Source organism: Odocoileus virginianus, chromosome 26, assembly GCF_023699985.2.
Source record: "Odocoileus virginianus isolate 20LAN1187 ecotype Illinois chromosome 26, Ovbor_1.2, whole genome shotgun sequence".
NCBI classification, from domain to species: domain Eukaryota; kingdom Metazoa; phylum Chordata; class Mammalia; order Artiodactyla; family Cervidae; genus Odocoileus; species Odocoileus virginianus.
In genome coordinates this window covers 27,226,692-27,247,439 of record NC_069699.1, presented here as the reverse complement: position 1 = coordinate 27,247,439, position 20,748 = coordinate 27,226,692, and the positions used below count along the sequence as shown (strand labels likewise).

At 38.3% G+C, this 20,748-nt stretch overlaps 1 protein-coding gene across 12 annotated transcripts in view; it reads right to left on the bottom strand.

Moving 5' to 3' along the window:
* The window catches only part of FOXP1 (forkhead box P1), a 615,660-nt gene that overhangs the window by 577,335 nt on the left and 17,577 nt on the right, over positions 1-20,748 (bottom strand). For 5 of the 12 annotated variants that reach the window (XM_070455669.1, XM_070455672.1, XM_070455671.1 and 2 more), the window contains exon 1: positions 6,442-6,625. The exons of 1 other annotated variant lie outside the window; for it this stretch is intronic. The gene's annotated coding sequence lies outside the window, so the exon portion shown is untranslated. Of the gene's footprint in view, positions 1-6,441; positions 6,634-20,748 lie in introns of those variants that run through there. 6 more of the 12 variants (XM_070455678.1, XM_070455677.1, XM_070455676.1 and 3 more) reach the window with 4 other exon arrangements.

Here is a 20,748-nt window from a genome sequence, read left to right as displayed (position 1 = left end):
AGAAGAGAAAAAAGATGGGTGCAGGGGTTGGGTGGGTGGGGAGATTTGCTTTGATAAAGTGCATCATAAGCCCTTCCTCCCCTGGCTGGTCCATATTCTAAATCATTTCCTTGCTTTCACATAGTAAATTTTCTGCTAGATGTCTAGATATGCTGGAGATCAGGTTACAGTGTGAAGGACGAAAGATAAAAACAATCTGCATACTTCCATCTGGCTCTTCAGAACAAAGTCTAGAGACTTGAAATGTGAGGAGGGAAGCATGCTTCTCTAGCTGCACAGCAGATACGGCAAAATGTCACGGAAACAAATCTTTCAAGAGAATCAGAGATGCTGGAATGTGTAATTAACCACAATTTACTGAGAGCATTTAAAAAAACTAAGACCTGGGTACAAAACACAACATTGCCTCTATTACAAGTGGATGAGAGTTGAGAACAGGCCAACACATCAGAAAACACCTCCTGTGGACGTGTGACATTATTGTCTTCAAATAACTCCTTAAAAAAAAAAAACTACCAAACTTCTCTATATTTATTAACACAGTCTTGTCTAGTTTTTAGGACTCAAAAGTCAACATTCAAGGCTTGACTTGTGTCAAACTATTCCTAAGCCACATGGCACAGGGCCACGCAAGACGGATTTTCAATATGAAACAAACCAGAAGGTCCAATACAAACACGGGCTTTCCAATATATAAAATTTACGAAAAGCCAGGGTCTGTGCAGAAAACATTAAACTGGTTTATATATCAAAATCATGAGGTTTTAGCAGAAATGTAGCATTAAAATAATTTACAAAATGGCTCAACGATGAACATTTTCCTCCACGAAAAAACAACACCCTTAATGTTTTTCATATGGCACATAAATTTTACAATACCTGCAGGAATATTTTCATAGGTTACACCAACACCATAGGTCTTTTTAGCTCTTAAGCATATTACGATTCTTGCCTTTTTATAGCATTTTTGTTGTTGTTTGCACCCAATGTAATAAGCTTTTGAGAACAAGACACAAACCACAATAAAAAGGGGGGGAAAAAAGGACTGCCCTTTGTAGCTGCAACTTTCATGAGGGGGTGGGGGTGGGGGAAGAGAGGGCTTCAAACTTAGTTTTTATAGCTGCTATCTTGATGCAATTAGTGTAAAATAATTGTCTGCACAGGCCAAAGAAGAGGCTAAGTTGAGGCACTTGAATGCCTTCCCGAAAATGACTTCCCTGCCTCTCCCTTCAGCCTGCTGCAACAGATGTTGGCTGTTAAGCCGCGCAGACGACACAGTTCATGACTCTTCTAAGACGGCTGTGTGCCACATCTGCAGTTGATGAAATGGAGAGCAGAAGTGTGGCAGACACACAGGAGAGTGTGAGCGAGGCAGGCAGGCGCGGGCTGGGCCCGAGGAGCTGTCTTGAAGACTGGCCTAAAAATAGACACGCGCTCACACTCCTCCACCCTCCGCATCCAACCTCATAAAACCGGCCCGCCTGTCCTATTATGGAGTCAGCCTATGGCAGACACTTCCTGCGTCCAAGTCGGGCGGTGGATACCGCGAGAGCGGCGAGGCTGGAGTGGAGGGAGGCAGGCTGCGCAGCATCCTCAAACTGCAGCTTCGCTCTGCGAGCCTCGGTAGGACTGGGCTGCGGTCCAAGTTCAGCTGGGCCCCCAGAGAAAGGCAATGCTTGTGTTTAGCCCGCACAATACTGACATAACATTAACAGATTTACATATGCAAAACTGTGAAGCAACAGGCATTCCCCCTCAATTGACCCACAGCTTGTAGTGTCTGCCGAGTTATTCCCCGCTTCGGCTCTGTAACCAAGTGGGCGGCATGCGAATACCATCTGGGTACCACTTATTGAAAACTGGCAGTCGTTCTGTAATAGGCAAGCTGGCAATAAGAGGGAAGGGAATAAATTGCATCATTTAGTTAACATCCACTTGCTTTGCGGCTGTTAAAAACCCATGACTGAATAATAATTTGGTTATTTCTTTTGCCAGAAACTGCCGTCAGCCAAATCGTACTACGCATGCTTGCAGAAGTCGACTTGCAAAATTTCCACTTGAAAAGGGATTGAGGAGGATCAGGGCGAAACGGGCACCCAGCTCTGGTTGTGAACACCAGTGACTCCGGGTGCACGGTATCTCTATGTCCTTCAAGTGTCCTTGTTACCCTAAACATGGTCAACACCAAGCCCTGGTCAGCCACCAGCCATGCTGAGCCACAAAAACCAGGCTGTGATGTGCAACAGTGCCCTTGAGAGGTGCAGACTCGAGGGTGTGTGTGACAACTGACATCTACATGGCGCAGATGCGGCTGGGCAAGTCTTGTCTGGACACACATCCCCTAGTCTCTGCCTCAAAACAAAGTGGGTGAGCAGGCTCACAGGAAACCTGAGCGCTACCTGCCCAGGTTCCCAACTCTGTGCCTGGAGCAGTCAGGCGGCACGTTTCTTTCTGGTTTACTCAACTGCTTCCAATCTGACTAACAAAGAAAATGCCAGAACCCCTTAGACAGATGTCATCTTCAGGAAAAGTCCATGTGTCTGAAATGGTTCTCTTTTGAATGTATTTATAAAGATACGAAATCTTATTCACTACATACTGTGTGTGCATATATAGTCACACATACATATATACATACACACACATACATATTACTTTTTTAAAGTGTTTTTAAAAAATTAGAACTGAAATATGCCTAAAAGACTAATGCTATGGCATTTTTTTAAACTTTATTTTAAAATTCATGTGTTTTAATTATTTGTATCTTTATTAACAGCTATGGCACTGGTCACTTACACATAGTTAAGCCTTAATTTTCCTAAGAGACTTCAAAAAGAAAAAGATACAAATAACTAAAAGAAATAAAAAAATACATCTATAGCTTTAAAAAATTTCTGTAGCATTGGTCACTTACACATACTTCAGCCTTGATTTTCCTCAAAGACACAGAAAATGAAGGAAACAGAAACAAAAGGGAAAATTGGATCAAAAGAGAGAATAAAGTAGGAAAGAAAAGAGTGAAGTAGTGCAAGTGAACAGTTTGTTCAATCAAATAAAAAAAGAAAAAGGAAAGCCTTTGCCCTGATGTTAATGGCAAAAATACATGTTTACAAAATCCAAACCCGAAGCTTTCCTTACTCCTGCATTTGAAAGGAAAAGGCTAAACAATCTTTCAAAGCCCCAAACAAATTAAAGACCACTTGATTTTATAAGTGGGGTGGTCCTTCTGAAAATAACACAGTTGGCTGTTTGTACATTAAAACAGGCAGAATATGATCACCAAGGCGGGGGAGAGAAAAAGGCAGGACTAAGTTGTTACGTATTTTATAAACCACAACATTTGTAAGTCACCACATGTTTAAGTGAAACTTGAGTCATAGTTATTTTCAAGGGAATGACGATAGACAAGAAAGGTAATAGTTTTTTCCTCCCAGATTCAGCTTACTGTTGTATCCTTACTTGCTCTAAACACCTTACAAAGCAAAGACTAAGTCACTCATATATCTAAAGATACCAAAGATGTTAGGACTACAAAGCCATAGGCTGAATTTGCTCCTTGAAAGGATGAGAAAGAAAATGATTATTTCCAAGTCACTGAGCTTATAATCAGTTTGCTAAAAAGAAGCAAATTAGTCATTTTATTCACACACATGCACAAGTACACACAGGAAGAGACACATCTCCTTGCCCCAGTCAAAATCAGCAAACAGTCATGGAGATATCACTGACATGAAAGTTGGGAGAACTGGCTTTCACCAAAGCTCTGTCACTTTCTAGCTGTGTGACCTTGGGCAGGTCCCCATCTCTCTGGACCTAATTTTCTTAGAAAGTACTGATGTGTAACAAGGACAGGGTTAGAATTCCCTAGATCTAGGCCAAATAATGGTTTTCCTAACAGCTCTTCATTGCATATTCATCATTACAAAATGTGAATCCTTCCTATGAAAATAAATGAATCCAAGTTCTACAGGATTTCAAAATTACTCTCATTTTTCTCTGCAAATTACACTTAGGGTAAATATTGCTGGGGTTTTTGTTTGTTTTTAAAAATACACATGTTGAAGGACTGAACTGCCTTAAACAAATATTTATCTTCCAAAACATTATATATTCCTCGGCGTTTATTTAAAATCCAAAATGTTTCCAGTAACAGGAAGATTTCTATTTAATATGCAATTTCTTAATAAATTAAATATAATACAAAGTTAACTTACCCAGCACATCATTCTGGCAATAGGGAGGAATCAAGAGTTAAAAATCTAAAGAACTTACAATACAACCGTGGTTTGGTACAAGGTAAGATTTTGTAAAATAGTGCATGCCCAGGAAACTTATTTTTAAGCTGCTGACAAGCCCACTGTCAATGCAGCATATTTAACTCTAACCATTCTCTTTTTGTTGATTTTCACTTTTCTACTTCTCCTAAGCTCTTCTACCAATGAATCATGGCACAGTTTTCCCAAAACGCTTTAAAGGGTGCATATGTCCTGGCAAAAGTCCAAAATCCCAGGAAGATCAGCACTTTCCAGTTAACCCTAATCAACTCTATTGTCTTTGAGAAGTGGAGACAATGGAACTGACCTCTGGGCGGTGGCCTGCTGTGTGTGAGCGTTTCCCCAGGAGCAGTTATGGACTGGTGCTAATCCACAAGGGACCTTGCCCAACAACTTCCCCCCCTCAGACATCCAAGTGCAGCCGCTCACAACGCACAAGCCAGCTGGCGAGAGTTAGCAGTCAGTGGCCAGGAGAGAGAGTGAAGGTAACTGGTCCACGAGACACAGGAATTCCCACTTCGGCCTCATTAGCAAGAGGACTCGGCCGCCAAAACTAAAGTTAACATTAGCCAAATACACCTGGTTAATCTTGTAAAGAATAAAGACTTGCTCATTAACTCAGCTTAGAAAGGTGTGACCTACAAACCTGAAGAGCTATTTTCAGGTCCTTAATGGTACTAATTTTGCGATCCAGTTATAAATTCCATGTGGTCCTTCACAAGGTCTCTTTAAAGAGACTTTTGAAGTTGGACAGTGAGCCTTCCTTCTGCCACATCTCGCTCACACAACCACCCCACTTCCATGATATAAGCTCTCAACATTGAGTCTATCCAGAAAACATACACACACACACCCCACTTCATGATATAAGCCCTCAATTTTGAGTCCCAGAAAACACACACACACACACACACACACACACACACACACCACTTTGATGATATAAGCCCTCAACATTGAGTCCATCCAGAAAAAGGAAAGCTACCCTTCCAGCCGAGGTGTAAGTTACCTGACATCCACCTGCTATTGCTGAGAAACCTCAAGGCAGTGAAGTGCACCCCCAAAGCCTCACGGAACGAAGGCGCCAGGGCCAAGGCCACTCGGTCTCTCACAGGGCAGACAGGCTCCTCTGCTTACCGCGAAGAGGCTCCTGGGCAGCAGCGGGGAGAGCCCAGGCTCTCGGCCCACGCGGCCCGCTCTTCAGCAGACAGACACGGGGACTCAGGTACCACAGGGGCCAGCAGGGTGCTCCCCCCTTACGCTTCAGCTGATTCCAAAACTTCAGGATCCATCTTCATTAGCAACTCAAGGAAAGAAGGAAGAAAGGGAAGAAGAAAAAAAGGAAGTCATGGAAAGATGCAGAGAGACACAGACAGAAAGAGATAGAGAGCATGGCTCTGTCTTGGGAGAGACAGAAGGAGAGGAGGGGGGAGGAAGGAAATCTCTCGCCAGGAAGACAAAACAGTTCGCAAAATGTAGAAATAAATACTCGTGGCTGAATTCCAACCCAACTGGTTTTCACTGTCAGTGTGAGGAAATAAACTCTTATCAAAGGCAAAAAGGTTCAAGGGGAGTTGAATATATCTCGGCTTCACATAAACTAAAAATTACAAGCTGCTACAACCATTTGGATTACGCAATGCTCCTCTCCCCAGCAGTCTAGGTTTCTACCTCCATGCTCCTGCATTCTGACCCTGCTAAGATTTCAGAATGGAACCAGAGCAGCCATCAATGGCCAGTTCAAAGCGCACGGGGCTCAGGGATGGAGAGGAGGCTTGTGGAAACCCAGAGAAAACGCTCTTTATTTGGGGAAAGAAGAGCCTGGCAGGTAGACAAACATTTCAGGCTTTATTCAGGTGTATGGCTGAGGCGGGGTGAGGGTGAGGCTCCGGGGCCTGTGTTCCTACACACGCAGGTCAACATCCTTTTCTTTAAATGGCTCTGAAAGCCACAGAGGAAGTCCAGTAACTGGCCCAGCAAGGACCACTCAGCGACACCAGTAAGGGGCAACAGATATATTTTCTTCCTTTTGTCAGGTCAAAAGGCAAGCTGCTGCTCTTAACGGCATGAGGCAGATGAATACGGATTAAATATTAAAACACAGTAAGTTCTTGTGGAGAATTATTATTTCTGACACAATTACCCAACACCCTCTTCAACCCAATACCTGGTTGGCTGCTTATCAGTAGCATGTGAAGTATTCCGGCACATTCCAGCAAGGTCCAGAGAGAGACAACGGTCAGCTGCTGGACTTTTCAATCCTTGGCTGGTCATCATCACCTCCCATATTTACAAGCTCTTTTGGCAACACATATTTGAGACCCTGTTGCAGACATCTTTGTTAGCTGGAAGAAAAGATCTAAGGTTTCCTCCTCAAATCAGAAAAGGCCTCTTTGACCTAATCAACTTATCCAGTCCCTAGTGAGGGGCCAGCACAAATAGCCAATTTCGTAAGAGGCCAAAGGGTGGTTTGGAAAAGTGAACAGGGACAGAAGATGAGGCAACCCCGAAGTTCCTTTTCTGCTGGGGCCTCAGTGCAGCTCTACCCTTTGTTTGGAAGAGATCTGAATTCCAGCACGGAGGGCACACCCGTGGGTAAACACACACTGGAAAATGTGAGTGACATGCAGATTATTTTAGACCACTGATCACCACAAGTGTGCATGTTTAAAAAGAAAATTAGCCCTATTATGTTAAAGGCTCATGTGAGTGCAGGTTAGGTAAGCAATGAGGGCAAGATCTCACCTCTAGTTTAAAACTAACACATACACATATACACACACACTCCCTACACATCGGAAATTTTCCTTTTAAGATATAAAATTATTTTCCTCCCCAAGAGCATCAAAAAAGTAACAGGCTATAGAAAATCAACAAAGGTGCTTCTCCTCTCCTCCAGTTCTCTTTTGTATTTCTTCCTGCCTCCACATTCCCTACTCCCCTCAAACTAGACTTGGCCTCTTCTGGTCCATAAGAAATGAGACAAAAGTCAATCAAAACAAAAAGATAAAGCGAGTACTAATAATAATCACTTGCTAGGTAAAACTATTAATACTAGTGTTTAATTTGTATTACAGTGACTCATTCATCAGTACAAGAACACAATGAGATGAACCGTCCATTTTACAGATTTAGAAACTAAAGCAAAATGTTTAAGAAACTTATCCAAGGTCACACAGCTAGTAAGCATCAGGGCTGGAATTCAAACCCAAGCAAGTTATGTACTGCACTATACTGCCTCAAAAATGTATTAACCAGAGAAGTTAATTTTTGACTTTCGAGCTGCTAAGGGTCCACAAGTTGGTTATGTATTGGATTTCCAAGGTTAATGTTAACTTAGTTAGCTTTATCCACTGACTTTATATATGATACAATGCAACTCATAGTAACATGCTAAGCCTCCACCGCTTACAGTTAATAAGGGAAAAAATGACAAATTAAGTATCCTTCTCTCCCAGCTGTTGTTTCTTCCATGGCAACCCCTCAGCACTGGTCTTTTGTCTCATCTCTGACTTCTGTACTAACTGAATATGAGTTTTTTAGATACTAAAACACCTATGTTTTAATAATCTATATCCAGAATATTTTATTTCACAAATGAGATACAATAATGGGAATGAAATTGCCTCTCAGGTTTGACTCTCTTAATCTGCAGATGAACTGAACCTTACTAACAGCTCCTTAAGATGAAAGAAATGGTAAATTATATTAAGAACACTTCAATTCCATATTTGCACCCTTGCATCCCCAGCCTCTCTGGTAAACTTCTGAATATTTTATGCTTCTTTGTATTTAGAATACACCTTTCAAAAGTTAGAAGTTAATTGCATATAAAAAGATTTTCAGGAGTGGTGGGGGCAAGGATGGATTGGGAGTTTGGGATTAGCAAATGGAAATTATTATATACAGAATGGATAAACAAGGTCCTACTTTATAGCACAGGGAACTCTATTCAATATCCTGTGATAAAATATAATGAAAAAATATGAAAATGTACGTACATATATGTATATTATGTATATGTATATACATATATATATCACTGAATCATTTCCCAAATAGCAGGAATTGACACAACATTGTAAATCAACTATACTTCAACAAAATAAATTTTTGAAGATAAATGTCTCCATGTCCACAGGACATGTGTAACTGCTAAAAGTACAAATATTTTTCAAAGACAACTTTTATTTAAAAACTATATTACCGATGTAATATACTTCCTCATGGAAGTTCATTTTATAACACCGTTTCAAACAACAGAGCATAAATAAATCAAAAGCGTCCCTCCCTCCCCCTCTCTCTGCCAACTCTTAACATAGTTTATTCTCATAAATATTCACATCCCTAGTGCCACAAAGTGGGGAGGGGGGTTGCACAGCCTTAGCTCTCTCTAATCCTCATTACTTACCCCCAATCCCCTATGCCTCCCAAAGTAAAATTATTATGTATCACACAAGCTGGTTAAGAGCAAAAACCCTTGAACAAGACCACCTGGGTTTGAATCCTTCCACTCCACTTACAAGCTGCTGGACCTTGACCTAAGGTTACATCACCTCTCTGTATCTCAGTTTCCACTCTGTGAAGTGAGGATATCAGCAGCACTTACCTCACTAAGTCCTGGTAGATAGGTAAGTAAATTACCTGAACTAATACTTATAAAACAACTGGAATAATGGCAGGCACAGAAGTTCTATCTGGTGTTTTTAACGTGTACTTTTTAAATAAATTAATATTTGGTGAATAAAAAGCAAAAAAAGATTAACTCCACAGAAGCATGTACCTAAGGGTTCAGGCAACTTTAATTTATGAAAACAAGAAAACTATTACAAAGAAAGGAAAATAGACTCTGCTTCTATAAATCTACAAGTATCCCACAGATGGGTAGATAGGGTCCATTTTTATTAGTCTCCATATTGGATTTTAGGTTTGAATTACAAAGATTAGTCCCAGGTCCACTTATCCATTTGAAGACTGGGTAGAGAAGTGCATTTTTCGAGCTTTCCGTACCCACTGCACAGTTATGATCCCTCAGCATGCAGCTGAGATAGAAGCAGCAGGCCTGCTTCGCCACTACAGGCTCCACACACCCCTTCATGCGAACGAGCTCTCCCTGCAGCTCCTCAAGAGACAACATGAGCTGCCACTGTTGATGGGTTTCCGCTCAGACTTTAGATCCTTGGATTTTTCTCAAGAGACAAATCATAGAACTAAAGACACAAAAACTCATGCTCACTTCAAAAATATTACCAACAAACATTGAGAAAGCTGTTTTCTCTAATATTTATGCACTTCAGAATGAGATTCTGAGAAGAATAATGCCTGAAATGGATAGTTTCAGTGTTGAGTTTGGCATACGTGTTCTAGCTTAAAACTCTCAAAGGAGTAAATATAAATTTTTCCAAAGGAAACAACTGCTACAGCATAAAACCATCAGGCTCTATCCATAACAACATTCTATAAAACATCAAGTCATTTATAAGAGTAAAGTGTGCTATAAAACAAAATGACATAAATTATAGTATATTTTTATTTGTTGATTCTGAATACAACAACGTATAACTATCTTTCCCCCAAAATACTACTGGGATTACTCAAATTCAAGGGTAGGACATAAAGAATTATTTTCCTCTTTGGTGAGTGATGTTTTCCTGGTCAAAAGAAAACTTCAGAAGCTGAATAGAAACCAAAGTAATAACCATGGCAGTGACCTGAACAAAAAGACTACAGTCACAATTCATATGCATAATATTTCCAGGATCCTCAAGTTATAGTTTAGATTCAACATATATATTCCTGACAAAAGAAACAAATATTCTATCTTTAGTTAGTTGTTTCATTCAAAAATCAATTATAATTATCTTTGATTTTTTTTGCAGTGGGAATACGCAAAAATAGAGAAGGAATCATTCCTACATATGTGTAGCTGATTATAAACTGTGATGCAATGAAACTACCTCTGACATAAAACCTTTAAATCTTTTGATCTCTACCATTAATGACATGGTTTCTAGTACAATTCAGATGGTAAGAATTCAAAGGATAGAATATACTATTAATGCACATCCCCTAAAGGGGGATATTATTATTTTCCATATTATTTAATCCTTTCAAATGCATCACCTCTAAACCATTCCATCTCAGAAGCGTTTAAATACTTAGCATTTAGTATCTTTATTTTATTCTAACTCAGAAACAGTATTCTACAATGCATATATTCATCCTTTACTGAATACCTATCTCTCTGTAAAGAAGCCATGCTGATAGAGAAATAAGACAAAGTCCTGCCCTGGAGAGAGTTAAGTCTAGCCCAAAAGAGAATCATAAGACCAACTATTACCACCACTATTATTGATCACTGTTCTGTACAACAAAACTAGTGTAAAAAAGCAGGAAAAACAAATATTGAAAAAGAAAGTAACACTGTTATCTATGAATTGTTTAATGTTCCGTTTTTTGAAATATAACAATAAAAACATAAACTGTAATGAGAGTCCAATATAAACACAGAACTATTTATATACCAACAATAATCAGTAATATTATATGAAAAACTATGTTCTACCTTTCCAGGTACAGATATGTAGCCGCAAAACTTTCCTAAGAAACAAAAAGGAATACTTGGATAAAAAGATAATTAAATTAAAAAAAACTATTTTTCTACATGGACAGAAAAGATGTTAATTTTTTTGAGACAACTTATTCTGAATTTCAATCAAAATATATAAGAAAATTATTGCTAAAAATTTCAGAAGATAGTTTATAAAAAAACAAAAAAGCAAAAATAAAACTTTAAAGTGTAACTAGGATTATGAAACATTTAATACTAAACATAAACCCATATAATTGAAAAAACATGGGGGAGCAGTCCTCTCAGGGTTACTTGAGATGCTGCCTCCCAAACTTGAGGAGGGGGGTAACTAAACATTCCCACCAAATAACTCTCAACCCTTGTATTAACCCATGGACAGACAGCCTGCTGGGAACAGTCCATGGGGTGGCAAAAGAGTTGCACATGACTTAGCAACTAAAACGACACAACTCAACCTTTCGGTTGTGCACATTAAAAAACAAAACAGCATGGGATCAAGAAAGAAATAGAAAAGAAAAATCAATAAAAATATAGTAATATTGACAACAGTTATAATAATAGCCACTATATGCCAAGTGTTTTATATTTAGAATAACTAATTTATCATTCAAATTGATTCATTTATAATTAACATTAACAACAACATAAGCAGAATAATTTTCTTAATAGATATTCCTGCATCTTCATCAGCTTCTTGTTTTTAACTCTTTTACCACATCACCAATAAATTAGGAAAAATGCTGGTCCTAACTCAAGGATGCTCAGTCATTTTCAACTCTGTGATGACATGCGCTGTAGCCTGCCAGGCTCCTCTGTCCATAGGATTTCCCAGGCAAGAATACTGGCGTTGAGTTGCCATTTCTCATTCCAAGGGACTTTCCCGACCCAGGGATCAAACCCATGTCTCTTGTGTCTCCTGCAGGAGCAGGTGGATTCTTTACCACGGAGCCACCTGGGAAGCCTGCTGGTTCTAATATTTTTCACTTCTTTCATAATATGGCCTGCAATTGCCCTCAAAGCTGTATTTTATGACCGATAAATATGAATTTCTGATCTTTCAAATGTCAGTATCTCTGGTCCAGAACACTAACTGAGAAAATATACTCTCTACAGGCACTAACGTACCTGTTGTTGATGTTGTATAGTCATTGTGTCCAATTCTTTCTTGACCCCATGGACTATAGACCACCAGGCTCCTCTGTCCTTAGCTACAGCAAATTCCATTAAATGGAGGATATTCTCAATATTAGGATTTTGTATTGCAATGTGGAAATATTTTAGCCCACATATCTTACAAGTACATTATATTAGTTCCATTCTGAGCACTTTCCTTTGACAAATATTTTTACAAAAAAAAACCTCATTAAATAAATAAATTTGGTTTATGACTCCTGGAATGTGTGAGCAACAATATACTGTAAAATTACAAGCCTTACAAATTTCATTTACTTTCTGTATAAAATTTACATTATCTAATTTAAAGTAGAAGCACCATTTCCCACTGGTGCAATATTACAAAGTTACAGAATTTTAAAATTAAAACATGTTTACTTTTTGAGTTCTCATTATCTAATTTTTTCAGTTATTCCCTTGCATTTGTAGGGAAAGAATTATAATGTTTCATCTGCAATATTTTTCACCAACAACTGTAATTTGCTAAAATTTCCTAAAAAGTTGTGTGTGTGTGTGTATACTATCCACCTTTTGAGTTATTAACATATCCAAGTGATTTTAAATAAAATACAACCAAAAGTTACAATACTCATTTATGGAAGTTTAATACCATCTTGGAACACTTATACTGACATACAAAATAGCTTTTCAAAATTTAAAAAATTCTTAAATCTAACTGACAACTAAAGTATTTGTATCCAGTATTACCCTCAACTAGACAATGTTTTTATTTGACTGTGTGTGTGTGTGTGTGTGTGTGTGTGTGTATTTCTGAATGCTGCTATCTATAGCTTCTATTCAAATGACATGTATTTAAAATTGAACATGATACAGGTTCAGCACAATCACCTTCAAGCATGTATCTGTTCCACTGGCTTATCTAGTAAAAATAGTTTTACAACCATATGTTCTTCACAAAAATTGATAAATCATCGCCACGAAAAAAAATCATTTTACCTTCAATGTTAAACTCCTTAACAGAATATATAATAGCATCCATAATAATGTTAGAGGTTTTTACCTTCAGCAGAATGAAATTTCAAGAGCCTGACTTTGATGCCATAAATTGGACAAAAAAATCTAGTCACTGTGAAAATCACCTTGATTTTCTATTTGAAGCATACAATGACACTGACCTAAGACTGCTCTTATTTACTAAGTATTTATGCACATACTACCTACCACATTAACAAATATAAATTCACTTTTTGGACATGCTAAAAAAAATCTGGACTCCAACATGAGTGAAATTAATGTAGAAGGAGTCATTTGATCTAAATGAAAAGTCATGCTTCACACTGTTAAGTATAAATGCATGTTCTGCAACTGTCTGAGGCCACAGTCTACTCAAGTACTACCTTCGAAAAATGTGCAGTTTTTTTCAAGCAAAAAACCAGATCTCCTGATATTTCTAAGTTCAATGATTCTACTATGACACTCAATGGATGATAAATATCAACAGCATTTTATGGAAGTAAATGCTCATGGTCAACTTTGTTGAAAATAGAAAATAAAAAATGATTTCATTAAATAAGTTCTAGTTTTTGTAACTCTCTTTGTTGCTAATAATGCTTATTACCAAAAAATTTTTTTTAAATTTGACAACCATTAAAATAAATAGCTGTAGATTTATGCCATTTAATAAATGAAAAACCCATAAAAATTACTGTTGCAAACAGGAACAGACTACTTCCATATAGTCTTCAATGTAACTCCTCAGACTGTTTTCCATATATTTCACGTAAACTAATCTGAAACTTCCTGTTTCCCCTGAACCCAACCAGATGGAGTTACAGGTCCCGAGCCACTCATCCCAGAGCACACATTCCTTGAAGCAGAGATGTTAATGTCACGGTGTACACAGAAAGGGTTAAGAGAAAAGAAGAGGGAGTATCGCTGTTCATCTTTCAGAGGTCACTGCACAGGCATCTCACACACTACAAGGTAAGACCATGCACAGGAAGAAAAAGCCTATGGAGTAAAGGTCTACTTATAATTATGCTTTATTAAAAAATGAAAAATTTGAGACATGTTAAAAGCTAGACAGAATTCTTGAATGATGGATATAAAATTAGGAGTACCCTTAACAAACTGACATAAATGGTTACCCCCTTTATGCAATTATCCTATTTATCCCTTAGAGCATCTCCATTAGATACTTACATGATTCTCTCCATTTTCAGTTAAGAAAGACATGCTTAGAGCTGTATAGTAACTTGTCCAAGGCCATGAACCTTATTGCTGGTAGAACCTAGTAACTAGACTCTAAACACTTAACTACTATATAATACTGTTCATCTGCAAACAGAATAGGAAGCATAGAAACAAAATTTTTAGATGAAAATTTAGCATACACTAGAGCATTTTAAATCAGTAATGTGTAAGTATTATTCAGCAAATAATTCTGCAATTGTATGTTCATTTTTTAACAAATCAAAACCCTGTCTCACATCATATACTGAAATTAAACTAAGGCAAATAGAGTTAAGTATTTAAAAAAAGAGAAAAAGAAAAGAGAGAAGAAAGAAATGGAAGAAACCATAAAGTAATAATAAGGAAAAAAAATATAATGTGTTGGGTGAAAAACATCCAAGTTTTAGAGAAAGTTGGAAAAAATAAATGAAATGATAAAGAACAAAATGGGATTAATTACCCTGAAAATACTTTATATAGAATATTTAAAAGGAAAAGAAAAATATGTAAAAATATTAAAAGCCATAATGTAAAAAGGTATCTTATAAATCAATAAAATTAATACAAACATCATATTGTTAACTCAGTATATAACAGCAATAGGTAAATCACGAAAGTGCTACAGACAGTCAAAACTGAAAAGATATAGAAAGTACCATTTTATTAGTTTTGAAAGAACAGCATATTACCAAAATTCTATGCCATCTTTCACCTAGAAAACCAACTGTCAATATAAAAAGGGTAGAGGGTTAGTTTATTCAGCTTTGTCCCTGGTGCTATTAAGTAGAAACTGTCATAACTTTTTATGTCAAAAAAATTGGTGACACAGCCAAGAGAATGTCAATGCTCACCATCCTTTAACCCAGTAAACCCAATTACAGAATGTATCCAAAGGAAATAATGAGATGCAAATAAATTTATGTACTAAAATGTTAACTGCAATATTATTTATAGTACCAAAACTCTGGAAACAATGTAAACATCCAACAAAAAGATAAAGGTTAAGTAAATTATGGTGCACTATAAATAGAATGGGATTATAGCAATCTTTAAAAGTCATGCTTCTGGAGAATATTTAATGATACCAAAAAAACACTCAAGATATGTTAAAAGAAAATAAGCAAGAAATGAAACTGTTCAATCTCACCTGCATGTATTTATTCACACAAATGGAAAAAAGATTAAGTTTAAAAATACTGAAAATGTTAATATAAGCTTCTGTTTTTCAGAAACACGAATCACTAGATGTCGATCTAGAATGATATTTTTACATGTGATTTTATGTAATTATATATGTATATAACTTCTTTATATCCCATGTACTTTTTGAGATTTTCTATTGAGGTATCACTGGCTTATAACATTATATGTAAGTTTCACATGTACAAAATCATATTTCTACTTCTGTATACCCTCATGAAAGTTCACCATCAAAAATTTAGTTTCCATCCATCATCACACAGTTGATCCTCTTTACGCATTTCATCTTCCCACCTGCCCCTCCCTTCCTATCCTCTGGTAGTGAAAGTGAAAGTCACTCAGTCGTGTCCAATTCTTTGTGACCCCATGGACTATACAGTCCATGGAATTCTCCAAGCTGGAATACTGGAGTGGGTAGCCTTTCCCTTCTCCCGGGGATCTTCCCAACCCAGGAATCGAACCAGGGTCTCCTGCATGGCAGGCGGAGTCTTTACCAACTGAGATATCAGGGAAGCCCCTCTGGTAACCACTACTCTATTCTCTGTATTCACGTATTTGTTTTTTGTTTCATTTGACTCATTATTTTGTTTTTTTTTTGTTTGTTTCTTACATCTTTTAAATGTGGGAAGTCATATAGTGTTTGTCTTTCTCCATCTGACTTACGTCATGTAGCATGATATGCTCAAGGTCCACCCATGCTGTCACAAATGCAAGCTTTCGTCTTTTTATGGATAAGTAGCATTCCACATGTGTGCGCACACACACACACATACACGCCGTATCTTTTTTACCCATTCAGCCACTGAGGGGTACTTAACGTTGTTTGTATATCTTGGCTATTTAAACTCTTTTCTTATGGGTGGGGGATATACCAGGAAGTTTCAGAAAATCACAGTCCTCAAAACTGGGTATATCACAAGGGTATCTTTCTGAAGAAGTAACTGGAAAATGACTAGCTTACTCTATAGATGAGAGAGTGTAAGAGATCGTATGGAATTAGTAAAATGTCTGAAAAAAATAATTAAAAGCTGACATGCCTGCATATTATCTTCCAGATCGCAAACGGTAAACTTATGACTTTCCCTTTGAAAAATCTGATTATTAGATAAATTACATTATGTCCCCAAATTATTGTGTACAGCACAAAATATCAACCCCCACACTCATGGTTCTCAAAGCCATGAAAAAAAAGCTGTGAACCAAAAGCCGAGGGAAAAAAGAAAGAAGAAATCCTCCTGCTTATTAGTTTATTCTGCTGTGAAACCAACAATAGGGAGAAAGCCGTGAGGCTGTCCCTTCATATCCAACTGCCTGTCCCATCCTCACGGAAGAGAAGAGGGTGACAAGGTTGTGTGCCAATCATGCTTCTCACTTTCCACTCTTCAAGTTTTGTATTCATACGATAAAAGGTATAGGTAGCCAAGATACCTTTAATTTTGTATATGAAGTTAGGAAAGAATGGCATTGCCTATGCTACTCCTTTAGTTTGAAACGTCTGCTTTCCACACCCACAGGATCTCCTTAGGAACCTATATTCTTTCAGGCAAGCAGGCTTGACGTTGCCAACTAGATTTCCACTCTCCATTCCCATCTTCCTCCTGAAGGGGGTCTTCATCTGATGTAGACATGCACCCTTCTTCCATAAGACCCATGAGCCTCAGGGAAAGCTGGCCCCATCTCTACCCCCAGAGGTGGATGTGAAAGATGATCACGACTGGTTTAAAAGCCCAGGTTAAAGCCAAGCAAGGGATGACATCTGTCTGGTTATGGGAATGGGCAATTTCAGCAAAGACAGCAGTAAGGAAGTTTGCTGGGAGGTGGCTGAGAAGGCAGTTTCTCACTCATAAAAGATGGCTCCTAGACCAGACAGACTCTCTCTTCCTCTGGGTATTATGGCAGTCAGGACTTGCTACAGCCACTTTGCCTCCAAGATAATAAGAGGTAATCACTGAAAATTACATCATTGGATTCACCTAGGCCTAAAGGCTACCCTACCTCTGAACTTCCAGTGAAATGAGTTAATGCTTCCCCTTACTACTTCAGCCAGAAGGACTAAGGATTTCTGTCATGTGTGAATGAATACTTCCTAACTGGTAGAATGGACAACTGCTTTTTTTTTTTACCAAGCAAACATCATTTCTTATTCTCCTATAAACAGAACCTTGGTTTTCCCTTTGGAAATTACACCTTACCCACTTTCAGGTCCCATGGTCTAAGTGTGAGTGACCCCCTCCCCACTTGAAGGCACAGGTAAGGCAATGAAGCAAATATAGCTAGTCAGAACACTGGGTCTAACTGATTGGAAGGCTGTTACATTAACATACTGGGCCAATTAGGAACCTGTGTAAGCATCTTGCTAGAATTACGGAGAAACAAAAACTCCTCTTTTGTTGGAGATGGTTACATGGTAGACTATAAGCCTAGGTCTACTAATTAGACATCTTTCCCAAAAGAGAAATGAGATGGATAAGAATGAAGAAGTCAGTGCGAGATCAAGGGCAAGAGAGACAACACTGTTTCAGCACCTGGATCCATTCTTACCTAAAGCTTACCACCACCAGATTTTTCATTTCTGTAAGTCACTAAATAATCCCCTGTTTCTTAAAGTCTAAGATAAGGTGCTCCAAATCCCCCCATGATACTTTATCACCAAATAGTCACCATCACCACGCCCTGTGACTATGAGTCTGACTTTCCCATATATAGTGAGCTTCTGCAATAAGGACCAGGTTTTCTATCCTTTATCTTTCATACCTAGAAAAGAACCTGGCCCATATGTACTACCAGGTATGGTAGCTGAAGTAAGTCATTAAATCCACCCAGCCTTAGTCCTATGTTCAAAAACAAGATGGTTAGTCACAAAGATTTTTTTTTTAAATGTTGGGGAGAATGTGAAGAAAATGAATGCCCCATACATTGCCAATGGGAATGTAAAGTAGCATAGCGGCTTTTAAAAACAGTCTGGCAGTTCTCCAAAAAGTTAAGCAAATAAAGGTAACATAGAATGCAGGAATTTCACACCTAAGTATATCCCCAAGCGAATTACAAATATATGTCAACACAAAAACTTGTTTATGAGTGGTCATAGTACCCTTAAATCACAAAAGCCAAAAGTGAAACAAGTGCTCATCAACAGATGAATGGTATACCTACATGGGAGAATATTATTCTGTCATGAAAAAGACCAACTTACTGAATACACTACAACGTAGATAAATCTTGAGAAATATGCTGAGTGAAAGAAGTCAGATAAAAAAGATCACATATTGTATAATTTCATCTATATGAAATATCCAGAACAGCTAAATCTATACAGATAAAAAATAGATTAGTTGTTGCCCATGCTGAAGGGGTGAGGAGGAAATGGGGGGAAGGCGTGTGAATGCTAAAGGGTATGGGATTTCTTTTGCAGGAGGTGAAAAATTGATTGTGGTAATGGTTACATAATTGTGCGACTATACTAAAAACCACAAGCCAGTACACTGTAAATTGGTGAATTTATGAATTATATCTCAATAAACCTGTTACCAAAAAAAGTCAGCTTAACCAGATGGTAGCCAAAGGTCCTTGCCACTATGACTTGCTATAGAATTTTAGGTGAAATAGGAAAGATTTAGCTATCTGACTCTGAGCAAGCTCTCAATCTCTCTGTAACTCAAGTTTCTCATTTATTACAAGCTCTCAATCTCTCTGTTACTCAAGTTTCTCATTTATTACATGGGATTAAACACGGGAGTTTCTCATTTACCTCCTGGGAAAGTGATTATCAGAATAGACTGAGTTTATATAAAAGCATTACAAATGTACCTGCACATACTAAGCATTTTGCATGCTTTGGCAATTGCTGCCTAGCCCCTGACACATGGTCCCAGACACACACAATGCAAGTCAAATTCTATTCCATTTAAGTCATCATTATCAAGCACCGGTATGTGCCTCGTAAACTATTTTCATTCACTACCCTGCTAACTTAGGAAATCACAAAGATGTATTCCCACATCAGTTTCACTTTTTCTTTCTCCTGGAGGGTGGAGACAGAAAGAATGAAAATGCAAAAAAATTATAGCAAGGAGTGTTTTTTCATCCTCCACTGGCAAAACCAATGCCTGATACCCAACTGCTACAAACTATTTCCATGTGTCTCCATCTGAGGTGAAAAGGAAAAGGGGCCAAATTTTCAGGACTGATGATAGGAGTTTGGGTTTTAAACCAAGACTGTTCAACCAAGTCTGTTTTGGGTGGCTGCCTCCAGGCTGTCAAGAGATGGAAGAATTTGTAAGAGTTCTAGATGAGTCCTCTCAATGGTTGTTTCTCTCTGGAAGGAGGAGTAATAATAATCATTACAGGCATAACAAGACAACCACAGTCGCTACTATGATTTATTGAGGACTCCCCATCTTCTAGACTCCTGCCTGTTCCAAGTGAATTATACGCATTAACTTACCTAATTGTCAACACCAGCCTTAGGCGGTAGATGCTCTCACACCATCTGTGTGTAACAATACTGAACCGTGGAAATGTTTACTAACTTGTCCAAGGTCACATGGTTTGTAAGTGCCAAGGCTGGGGATATGAACCAGACTGATGCTGAGTTAGAATCTCAACTGGGCATAATCAAACTGCTGCCTCCAAGCATTAGAAGAGTAGGGGCTAGTACTATCTATCTTTATTGAAGGTTCAGGATGTGTTGGACATTGATGTGATGTGAATTATCATCACAACATCACCACCGAACCATTTTACAGTAGTGCAAACTGAAGGTAAGAAACCCACCCCAAATCACGAAACCCTAAGAGACCACACTGAGACCAACCTTGTTCTGCCTGGTTTAGAGACCCATCTTGTCAGTAATGAAATAATTTGGTCTTCCTGTTGGTGGAGTTGGGTCTTCCTCAGCAGGAAGCTAAACAATGACTTAGGGCTTCACAGATATGATACACAGGAGATATCTTTAATTCTCCTTTTATTTGGTATTCCTGCCCAGCCAAATAGTCTCCCTGCCCCAGCCCCTTCCATTTCTTTAGGAACAAAGAGAAGAGAAAATTTGTGCTTCTGGCAGATACCTTTTTCTGAAAAATATGGGATGTGACCAGAGTGAGGCAGACAGGCTGGCTGTGTCAAGTAGGGACAAATTAGAGGGGGATGTGTGTGTGTGTGTGTGTGTGTGTGTGTGCGTGTGTGTGTCTGTGGTTTCATAGAGTGGCTATAAAGAATCAAGTTAAATAAGAAGAAACAAAGTGTGGCCAAGTGGAGGATGGGGGAGAGTTCTAAATGTTCTGGCTGTTTCACGGGACTAGAGAAATTATCTGAGATGCC